The following is an 11,824-nucleotide window of genomic DNA, read 5'->3' on the forward strand; positions in this document are numbered from 1 at the left end:
TATATTGGTATTGAAATTGGTTGTTCTCCATCCGAGAACAACCAAATTTTTGGTTTGAACACATTTCCCGTCGGGTCGATTTCCAGTTGAGTCAAATTTTCGATTGAGGCACATTTCCGGTCGAGTAGAAATTAAGATTTTCGATTTCCGGTGAAGTGAAATTTCGGGTGGATACGGAATCCCGTTGTTTGTGGTTTCCGGTCGGTCAGATTTCCGATCGAATCAAATTTTCAGTCGAGTCAAATTTTCGACAGGGACACGTTACCGGTTGGAAACAGTTTCCAGTTGGGTTAATTTCCGGTTACGTCGTATACGGATGGATTACGGTTCTAGTGAATTGGAATTTTGGGATGGATCAGATTTCAGAAAAAAACAATGCGACAAAAATGTACCCAACAACGGTTTGCAAGGGGTGAGTCTATGATACGTGTGGACTTAAAATCGCGGAAAATCAAAATCTTAGCTGAGCCTAATTTCGAAATACTACAATTTGAAATTTTCATAGTAAATGTAAGTTTTCTACTGATTTTGATCAGCTTTTTTATTTAATTGTCCAAGAGGACTCTGTGTTGATCGGTTCACGTTTTTATTATTCGTTCGATTCATTTCGATCGAATACATACCCTTTCTATACATGTAGACTTCCTATCATACTCTTTTTTAACTGAACAATTCGCCTTCTACTACGCCTGCAGCAATTGATGTTACGAATATGTTGTGCGTGCTGATTTCAGATCATTACATACTCGACACTCTGAAGGCGTTTAATGTGCGAAAGTAGCGCAATCGTTCGGAGAACGAACAAAGTAGGGATTAATCGATTCGTTCAATCTCACTTCGGTTGTTCTCCAACAGGGTGCTCTACTTTTGCACATTAAACGCCTTCAGAGAGTCGAGTAGGTAATAAGCTGAGATCAGCACGCACTCCATATTCGTAACATCAATTGCTGCGGACGCAGCTGTAGGCGAATTGGAAACAACTTCTAAAAAACAAAGAACGAGGACTTTTTAGGAAGGAAAATTTTAACGCGGTACATTTTATTTTGCTTTAAACTCATTTATGTTTCAGTTTATACAATGAAAAAAAAAATACACAGCGAGTAACAAGGCTAATTTTCATGTAAATATCACCAAAACGTTTCGGCTGAAAAGTCAGCCTTTCTCAGTTGGATAGAACAATAAAAAATTGAACAAATCTAAAAAAAAGTAGAACTTGGCTGTACCTTTCAATGAAATAATGAAACACACTCAACAATACCGTTTTGCGATTTTCTCACGGAAGAGAAATTGATCCTCTCGGGAGAGAAAAGTATCCTCTAGGGAGAGAAAAGTATCCTCTCGGGAGAGAAAAATATCCTCTCGGGAGAGAAGAGTATTTTTGCGCAAGTTTGAGCGAACTTTCTGCACAGTACGAAGCAACTTCTTCAAAATTTTCAAAGGAATCCGCACAAATGTTCTCTCGTAAAAACTAATCTACCCAGCTAAATTTGGTAATAGCTTATGTGGCTTAATTTCTTTCAACTAAACGCGGTCCAATTGAAGGGTTTGGAAGACAAGGCGCATGACTGCATTTTTTGCTATTTCGATAGATACGTGTTCGAAATATCAAAACTAAATGGATCCTTATGGCAGAAGGAAAGCTCAAGGTGACTTTTTGATGCTTAAAAATTGGAATTTGGGAGCGGATTTTTCATGGAACATGCATTAAGACTATTTATACTTGAAATCATGAATATCTCAATTTTTTCAAAAACTTCACTTATGCGCCTTGTTCTCCAAGCCCCTCACTTTACCTTTAGAATTTTCTCTCAATCATATATGGCAATTAAAAATTATATATATTTCGGCGGACACTTCGATTCCTATTTGATAATTTACCTACGCCTGTTTGAAGGAATAGAACATGGATCTCTGTAATATTCTTTCATCTTCCACGTCTTCAGCACCCATTTATGATGATTATCAACGAGTAAGACATTTTAAAGTAAGAAAAAATCAAATAAGTGTTACAGAAGCCCATATTTGATGGTAAGAATTATGGCTTTCAAAAAAAAGCTTGAAAATGTCAAACGAAGCAGGAGTCGTGACAATCGAAACTTTTACAATTTCATTTTTTTCAACTCTCCAATTTTATTCTTTTCCAAACTGGAAAAAACCGTTCTCATAAACAACTCTAGTTAAGCACTGAGGTTTCTTTTCCCGTGGACATTCACTCACAGACCTTTCAGCGATTACTCAATGTGGAGGTATGAGTAAAAAATCACCGCTAAAACTAGGGCACACGGGGAAAAAAGCCGTGATACAATTATATCAACTTCAGCGCAGCTAACATTGCATAACCATTGATTTGAAGGCGAACTCTAATTCTCGCTCGTAGCTTCACTAGCTCCAAGTTTTTATACGTACATTCATTGTTCATCTCCGCTACGTCAGCAGTTCAGCGCACCACTTTTGTCTGCAAACAAAAGGGTTTATGAGCATAAGACACGGTCCTTACTTAAAGAAGGGCTTCTCTGAAAGCGTCAATTTAAAAGCGAAAAAACATTGATTTGTATAGAATATAACTATGAGATATATATACGCAAGTTATGCGCACACGATTAAGGGTGTCAATTTAGGCATAGCGAAAAATACCTACACCTCCGATGATAATTTTTTTATTCGTCAGTTTCGTTCCGTTTCGTTTTTCCAGAATTAAAAAGTGACGCACTAATCCGGGCGCCGGCGAACCAGCTTTCCCCGCGTAATTACGTATTTTAATTTTGCGAGCCATTAACACGGCCAATTACGACGCGAGGCGTCCGCCACCGCGCGAAAAAGAGCGCCACCACTTTCGGCCGGATTAAACTGTCCCCGTAATTATTTTATAATCGAACTCCTAGTTTTTACATTTTATTAATCGTATTTTTCCTCCGCCCCGTCGGCGACGGATTACCGCGGGCCCCTGATATTTTAAATATTTAGCTGATATTTTAATTCTCATTGCATGACACTATTCCGCCTTCATTAATCCTTGTTTAAAAAACGGGACCGACCCGTGTCCCCTGTTGCATGGCTGAGCACTGGAAAAAAAGTCAATTGGATCTAGAGTCCAGACTCTTGAAAACAATGACAAGAAAAAATCATCTTGATTCAATCGGATTTTTGCTTGAATCAAAAAAAAAATCCGCTTAAATTAAGAGGCTTGGTTCTCAATTCAAGCAAAAATCCGATTTAATCAAGAGTGTTTTTTCTTGTCAATGTTTTCAAGAGTCTGGACTCTAGATCCAAGCGACTTTTTTTTCCAGTGAGCCGCATTTTCTTAAAAATAATAGGCTTGGAAGACAAAGTGCATGAGTGCAGTTTTTATTATTTCGAAAAAAACAAGTTTAAAGTTTTGGATTTTACTCGGACCTATAGAGGGCTCCAATTACCTTCAAAATTTACAGGTGTTTGTCTCACACCTTCATGAACTTCCTCTGAAATTTTCAGTTCAGTTGAGCCAAATTGAGGCCAGCAGTCGGGCTTAAAGTGATGGTAGGTTGCACTTATCCTGCAGCTCCTCTAAACGAAAAATTCACTTATCCTATTCGCTGCACCAAGAAAAAAATGAAGTTGATTTAACATTCTGGATGTAAAAAAAAAGGTGTACAAGAACTTAAAAAATGCTGAAATAACTGCTACAGCGGTTACTTTAGCAATGTGAAGATGTAAAACTAACTGCCATAGCGAGTAATTTAGCATTTTGTGAGTTCTCACACACTTTTTTTTTTACATCCAGAATGTAAAATCAATTTCAATTTTTTTCGGTGTTTTTTTCCGCGTCAAATGACTTCCAGACAAAATCGCTAGGTATTCTGATAGGCCTTACCTTCAACTACCAATAAACATGCATAACTCAATTTTGATCGAAGACATGCTCCTGATCACACGATTTTATTTTTATTTCCATGCTTCCTTTTTCAACTCGGGAAAACACGAGATGGTCCGGATTTCTGTTTCCCTTTCGCCTTTCCTTCCTGTTTTTATCTACTGTGCTTTTAGTGAGGCCTAGTCGTTGTGTCTCACCTGTTGAAATACAAGCATAACGAGGTATGACACGCAGCTGAGGCGGCTGGGCTCTAATCTCTAGTCTCGAATTTCTAAAACTGCACTTATGCGCCTTGTCTTCCAAACCTCTCAAATGACGAACAACTGTATTTCTTTTGTGTAATATTAGGGTGTAATGTAATATTCGAGGGCCAATTGGACTGCATTTTGCAATTTGGAGCTATAATTTCTGGCTCCTCTGGAAAAACACTTATGTGCATAGGGAAACTAACGGCACATACGTTGTTTTTAAACCGGGTTAGAATTTATAGTTCCAAATTGCAAAATCCAGTCCAATTAACAATACCACCTAACTGACAATTAACTGACAATTTTGGCAAAAATGAGTTAGCGACTTTGTCGCATTCCACGGTATAAAGTGCACATTTCCAGCTCAGGAGCGTCAGTTTAAACTTTCTTTAAGTCATAAGACCCGATGTAATTTTAAAATTTTAAACTCGTTTGTTGCGAGAGCACACGAAATGCACCTGTTTCCTCCCATCTTCGAAAGCTTCAATTCGCGTATGTAAAGTCCGCCAGAGACAAATATTAGTAAGTGATTTCGTGGATGAGGGTTTTAGTTTTATTGGTTTGCAAGACGTTTGAATGGACCACCCTAGAAATCGATAAAATCTCTCAGTGCTAACTTGCCACGGCTGAAACTGAAACTGCACGGAGAAAAAAAACTTCGTGCGTGGGACCCGAAGTTGTGGTCATATGGATCTCTGAAGTTTTCGGATCACGCATTCAAAAACTTGAGGTCCAACTGCCAAAGTTCGTGTCAGACACCTGAAGTACTTCGGTATGTACCGAGTACTTCAGATGTGTGACCCGAACCCTTCGCTACGTACCTAAGTACTTCAGATGTCTAACCCGAACTTCGGCAGCTGGACCTCAAGTTTTTAGATGCGTGGTTCGAAAACTTTAGAGATCCATATGACCTCAACTTCGGGTCCCATGCACGAAGTGTTTTTCTCCGTATGTCATCGCTTGAATTGAAGTTTATTGAAACGTTCTGTTCTTTTTTAACACTTAAATTTTTTATTATTGACTCCCAGCCATCAGGTGATATTTGGACGGAGTTAAACAGAAAGGAACCAAGCCACATCGGGATCGAACTGAGAAAAAGAGGCTTAAAGTTTAGCTCCTGCATAAGACTCAATGTAAAAGATAAACTACAAATTCAATCTCTGCAAAATTTGCTCCAACAAAAAATTTGAATTTTCGGCGATAGATAGTAGAGCAGTGGTTGAGTTCGAAACCACTCATAATTCAATTTTTTCCAAAATGTGGGTTGATTCCTTTCTGCTTAACTTAGTCTATTTTTGCCTCCGCGATTACAAGAAAAATATAAACTTGGCAATGCTAGCAGCTAGCATCCCTGATTTTTTCAGGTACATACGAAGGCGATTGGGGTGCGTGAGCTAATAACACTTAGAGCGTTCGAGAATTTATTTTGACACCCGTTACCACATCCCACGTCCCCCTCAGTCCACCATTAACCGCGGACTTAATGCACTTATTATTTGAGGGGATAATAGCTCACAATCGCTCTGATTACGCCATTTTCATTTTTCCCCGCCATTAACCCGTCACCGCTTCCCTTCCCTCAAAATTCCCTCCCACCCTTCTTCCTCACAACTCAACCTCCTCTCTAGTGTGAACCAGAGATAAAAGTGTGGCGCTTTTTATTTATTTCTTTTTTTTCTTTTTTTTTTGCCAACAGCTACAGGTATTACATTGTGACCGTGGACAAGGGATCAATTATTTCAGAAAAGAGTTGGACGTTTTGCGCTGATTAAATTCGCTCAACGCTTCAATTGTCCTTTCCTGGCTCGATACACGTGTCCTACGGATTAATACTTGCCTCCTGAATAAACTTCACAGCGCGTTTGAACGCATTGGTGCGATCGCAGGCGAAAAAATTTAAACTTTGAGTAAAAGTAGTGGAAGGAAAATATCTGATTTGAATTTTCAAACGGCATTAAAAAATTAGAGCGAGAGGAAGAGCAGGGAGATACAGGAAATAGAGAAGTGTTAATCCTAAATATAATCAAATTGATTCCTTTATTTATTTATTTATTTATTTTTATTTACATTTGTTGGTGTATTTTATTTTTCGCCCTAAACTTTCGTTTTGTTTTCACCTTTCATTCCGTAAAGGAAGACTCCACTACCTCTTATTTAAAGTATTCAGGTTGATTTTGTCATAATAATTCGATGTTTTATCTACCATATAATATCACTTTTTTCTGTCATCGCACTCATATCTTGAATCTTTTTTTTTCTTTTTTTTCGTTTCAATACGTTTGGTGCCTTATGGCAGGTCCAGCGGTGACCTTTTTCAACCCATCAGGCTGCATTTTCTTTACGCGACCATCGAAATTTCAAAAAAAAATCTGTGTGAAAAAAAAGTACCCATCAAAAATGTATACATATAAAATCGACTTATCGAAAAGTTTTTCAACGCAATCAGCTTCCCATCTTTATCACCTCTGCCAATTTTAATAATTAACCCTCTATGCCATTAGTGTTATGTACTTAGTCGTAACAACGCATTTTTTAGTTTTTTCAAAAACTGAATCTTTTCTCTGGGGCATGATTCTGCAAATATTCATCGGTGCTTTCTTTTTTTAAAAAATGACTACCTCAAATTTGGAATTTCAGGAAAAATTATTTGGAACTCAGTGTTTTTACGAAAGCTACACTATAGATTTGATTCCCCTAGAATCCAAGATTCAAAATTAATTCGTGCCATTCAGAGTTAACTTATGCAGCTATCTTAAATATATCTAGTTCATATGGAAAGATTTGTATGGTATCAATGATCAATGATTTCTCCAATGTAGGCATCATTTTTGATCTGCCCGAACTTTAAACCAGTAGATTCGTGTCAAAAGAATCGGTTCGAAGTTCACCGATCCAACGGGAATTTGCATTGATTTATTAGGTTATATTTTATTTCTTCTGTGTCCAAATGTCAACACTTGGTGAGTGAAAATAATAACATAAATAAAATTAAAATTCATTCCTCAGACCACATTGCGGCGCCGGACTGGAAAGTAGAGAGAGGGAAAAATCATTGATACAAGTATGATGTTATATTCGATCTTGAGTTAGGTGAGAAGCATATTTCAAATAACTCCATCGGGCTGAGTATTGAAATCGATAGACAAAGCGATAGACTAAAAGGACACAGGGAACATGGAGCGATCCTATTGATGGAAACGGGCGGTTCTTATAAACTAAGGGGAAATGATGTGTAGCTCCAGCGGGCCGATTATTGAAACTGATAGACAAAGCTACAGACGAAGACGGCAAAAGGGATTTGGAGGGATCCTATTGGTGGAAGCAGGTGGTGGCAATGGACGTAAGAGGTAAGTAATGGACTGAGTAACGACAACCCACCAAAGACCCGACAGTTAATCCATCATTTTCTTCCTTAGTCTATAGGAACCAACCATGTCAACCAATAGGATCGTTCCGTACTCCCTATGTCTTCTTTGTCTATAGCTTTGTCTATCAGTTTCAATAATCGGGCCGCAGGGTCTCTCGCGGGAGTCGCGGGTTGCCGTTAGTTTGTCTTTAACTCACCTCTTTTGTCCATTGCAACCACCCGCTTCCACCAATACGATCGCTTTATTTTCAGTTTGTCTTCTTTGTCCATCGCTTAGTCTATCAATTTCAATAATCAGCGATCATGAGTTCACTGATACGATTCAATTTTTTGTCGAAAAACCTGCACATTTTTGCTACGGGATCTATACTACAGAGATTTTGCCCATTGAAAGGTTTCTTCACGTCTACGGGGGACGTGGAGATCGCAAACATCCACGTATACAACCCCGTCAAAATGCGGATCCCCGTCCAAATAAAATCGCAACACCGCTTTCACGCTAATGCATCGGTTGATAACCGCTATCATTTTTCATTCTGTCCCTCTTCCTCGCCATATCAACGCACACGCCTAAATGCGGGCTCAAAGCCACAAATCGGCCCGCAGAATTGTCAAAATCCGCATACTTCGCACTCTATCTTCAAGAGAAATCTAGATAATTTTGACAGAATGGCAACACCGACATATGCGCATCCCCCGACCACGTAATACATAAGGGGTGTGCTCGATTTTGGGCGTCTGCGTGCGCGAGCAACGGAAAATTCCACCGAAATAGCATGACGAGCATTGCCGTTGTTTTCGACCAGTGAAATGTATCCGAAAGGGACCAAGTACACGGCCCTATTTTAAAAATCGCTTATTTGAATAGGACGCTCGGTGGCAGTTGGGTCGTTTCCGAAACGAATCGGAAAATTCGGTTCCTCTCTGCTAAAATCGGTCGGAATGCGGCCCGCAAAGACATGTTTGAAGTTGGGAAGCATTTGATCGAATTAATCGTCAAAACGTGGTTTGTTGAGGCATAACGCAATTCGCGGGGGCGGTCACTTCGTCGCCCCTCTGACGTAAGAGCGTGTCTCAATATCTTCGTGAGCCCTATTTTACATATGAATGTATGCTTTCTGGGGCTCATGCTCATGCGGGGATCGAGATACGCGCTTACGTGAGAGGAGCGCGACTTGCCACAATCGCACGTCTGCATGACTGCTCTTTTATTCCGATTCCGAGCCAGCTCCCGATGTTTATTCGCGATTCGCTCGACCGGAAGTAATCGTGATTTTTCGGCCGCGAGCGAGCGCGCTTGGTTCCCGCGTGCGGGAAATGACAACGTTGTCCGTGTGTTTGCTCGAGCGGGTAATCGCGGCGGGCCGGTTGCGTTCCGCGACTTGCAGGGGCGATAAATTCGCACTTCGAGACGGATCAATCGGGTCCGTCTCGGATGAGTCCTCGCTATATCTTATGCTATGCGGATTGCATTTTGCAAAAAGGAACCACTAGCATTGCAATGATGCTAAGATTGTGCAACTTCATGTTTTGCAATAAAATTGCGGAAATCGTGAAAAACTATGCAATTTGGATGGTAATTTTTGTCTTAAATTCACAGCTTTTAGCGAGTAAAATAGAAACTATAAGTGGATAATCGGGTTTTTCCTCCAAGACAAAAGAAGTTGCACAATCTTCGCAACATTGCGATGCTAGTGGTTCCTTTTTGCAAAATGCAATCCATGTATTCTAGCGATGATTTCGGTCTGAAGTGGATTACATTTCGCGATGAGGAACCACTATCTCTGGCTCTCCCATAAAATCACCTCTCTGCATAGGGAAACCAATGGCATATATGTTGTTTCTAGAATGACCCAGGAATAATGGTCCCTTATTGCAAAATGTGGTCCAAGTATTCTATGTTGGACCCATTTGATTGTCATGATGGGTGTCGGGTGGTTGCATTCTAAGTAAGAGTCGTATGATTATTATGCTAGGTCGAGCAATCAGGGTGGACCGGTTGCGTCCTATGACTTGCAGGGGCGACAAACTCTTGCTCTGAGAAGGAGCAATCGAGTCTGCGGGCCGATTTCTGAGATCGATAGGCAAAGCTATGGGCATAGGAGACAAAAGATGGATCGGAGCGAGCCTATTGGTTGAAGCAGGTGGTTCTTATAGACTAAGGGGGTAAATGATATAGAGTAGCTTTAATATAGTATTAAAGTAGCATTACATAGAGTAGCCACCTGATTATTACTGGCCTGATATTATTGGCCTACGGACTGATTATTGAAATCGATACATTCAAAAAACAAGTATGGGAAGAGTGACTTGCCGGCCGAGTTATGGATCATGGAGCCATAAAATATAGTTCGAGGAGCCATGCCTATAGGTTCACGACCAATAAAGTATGGCTCAGAAAGCCATACTGTAGACGGTAAGTCACTTTGGTTAGAAATTATGAATCTCCAAGCCATTTTTTATCGGTCTCAGAGTCATACCTTTTTTGGGTGTAGACAAAGCGATCGACAAAGAAGACATATAGCGTATGGATAGCGATCCTATCGGCTGAAATACCCTGGTAAAAATTGGCGATAGGAGCTGCGTTTCAAAATACCATAGGAGTTCTTATAGCCGACTAAAGAAGGCTATCGAAAATCATATAGCTGGCTGTAGAAAGCGGAGCAAATCATATAGCCGGGCCATACGAAGCTATAAAAAAGTATACAGTCGGGCTATAGTTCTTATCGCCGGGCTTTACACTTTATCGCCATTGGCTATAAAAGGCAATAAGAAATTGTGTAGAAATTCGTGTGCTTTGGAAATCATTAAGTTTGATACGGAACTACCTTAATATTTACAAAACCCACATTATATTTTCCTTTAAAACATATTTTTTTTCATCAATTAAAATGAGAATAGTCCATACAGAGTGTGCGAACATTTCAAAATCATGAGTTGAAAAACGCTGACTCCGCAAGATTAAATATTAGAGCCTAACACAAAGCGGAGCGGCGACGCACTGGCGCCTACAAACCTAACAGGGATACTTCACGCATTGCGCAATGCGTGAAGTATCCCTGTTAGGTTTGCAGGCGCCAACGCGCGTTCGCGCTGGCTGCCCGCGCCGCAGCGTGCACGCGTTGAAGCAACTATTTCACACCAGAGGTATTGCACAGTATCATACGAAATTGAAGGCGCTCCAACATATTAGAAATGTCAGGCATCCTTCAAAAGTACGGAACATTCCTCGCAAAATAAATCAAGATAATACGGCACAAAAAGAGAGCGGTGGTCCAAAAACTAACTAAGTCCTAGTATCCGTATTTAGTAACGTTAGCTTAAACTTTATCGTCTGGCTGTTGCTTAGTCGCCATCGGCTATAAAAGGCTAAAAGAAATTGTACAGCCGGCTACAGAAGCCATTGGAAATCTTACAGCCGGCTTTGGGTCTATAGTATTTTGGAACACAGATTCTACTGCCAATTTTTACCAGGGTAGTTGTAACTCCTGTATAAAAGGATTAATAAATAATGTCTAAAGAACAGAGAACACGGTGTATACAGGGTATGGAACGAATGATGGACTTGGAGAACAAGGCGCAAAAGTGCAGTTTTTGAAAAAATTGAGACTTTAATGATTTCAAGTAAAACTAGTATCATTGCATATTCTGAGAAAATCCCCTCCCAAATTCCTATTTTGATGCAAAAAGTCAGTTGGAACTTTTTGTCCGCCATGAGTGTATCCATGTAATTTTGAAACTTCAAACACGTGTACCTCGAAATGGCAAAACCTGCACTTATGCGCCTCGTCCTCCAAGCTCCTCAAATATCCAAGAAAATGCTCGAAAAAAATCCATGTTATTAAACTCTTCTCATCAAGTACCTTATCCGAACCCTAAAAATCCCTCGCCACCATTCCGCTACTCCGCGCTGCAACGTGGCATCCGAGTCAGCCTGAAAACGGGGAAAGGCGGGAAGGGGGAGGGGGCGAAATCTCCGGGCGGAGAAAAGTTACGGAGAAGGATAAAGGAAGGATAAGGAAACTGGATTGAAGAGCTTTAACATCACTCTGTCTTGTGATTTGATTTTGAAAGGGTTACGAGAGCGAAAGACGCCGTCCCGCACCGGGGCGAGGGGAGGGAGAGTTGTCCACCCCTGCTCATCGCCCACACCCCTTTCGCCCCCGTCGGGGGGGGGGGGGGTATTCTCCCCGCTCGGGCCCCCGCCATCGCGCAGGGGTGGAGATCCGCACCGCTCTCTTCTCACACTTCGTGGGGGAGGTTTCGCAAATTCACGGGTCGCGGTGGAGACAGAATTGTTTCTCGTCGATTGGTCGTTTTTGCGCGAGGAAATGTGGTTGAAATTTTAAGCGCTCAGCC

Source organism: Bemisia tabaci, chromosome 6, assembly GCF_918797505.1.
Source record: "Bemisia tabaci chromosome 6, PGI_BMITA_v3".
Taxonomy (NCBI): Eukaryota; Metazoa; Arthropoda; class Insecta; order Hemiptera; family Aleyrodidae; genus Bemisia; species Bemisia tabaci.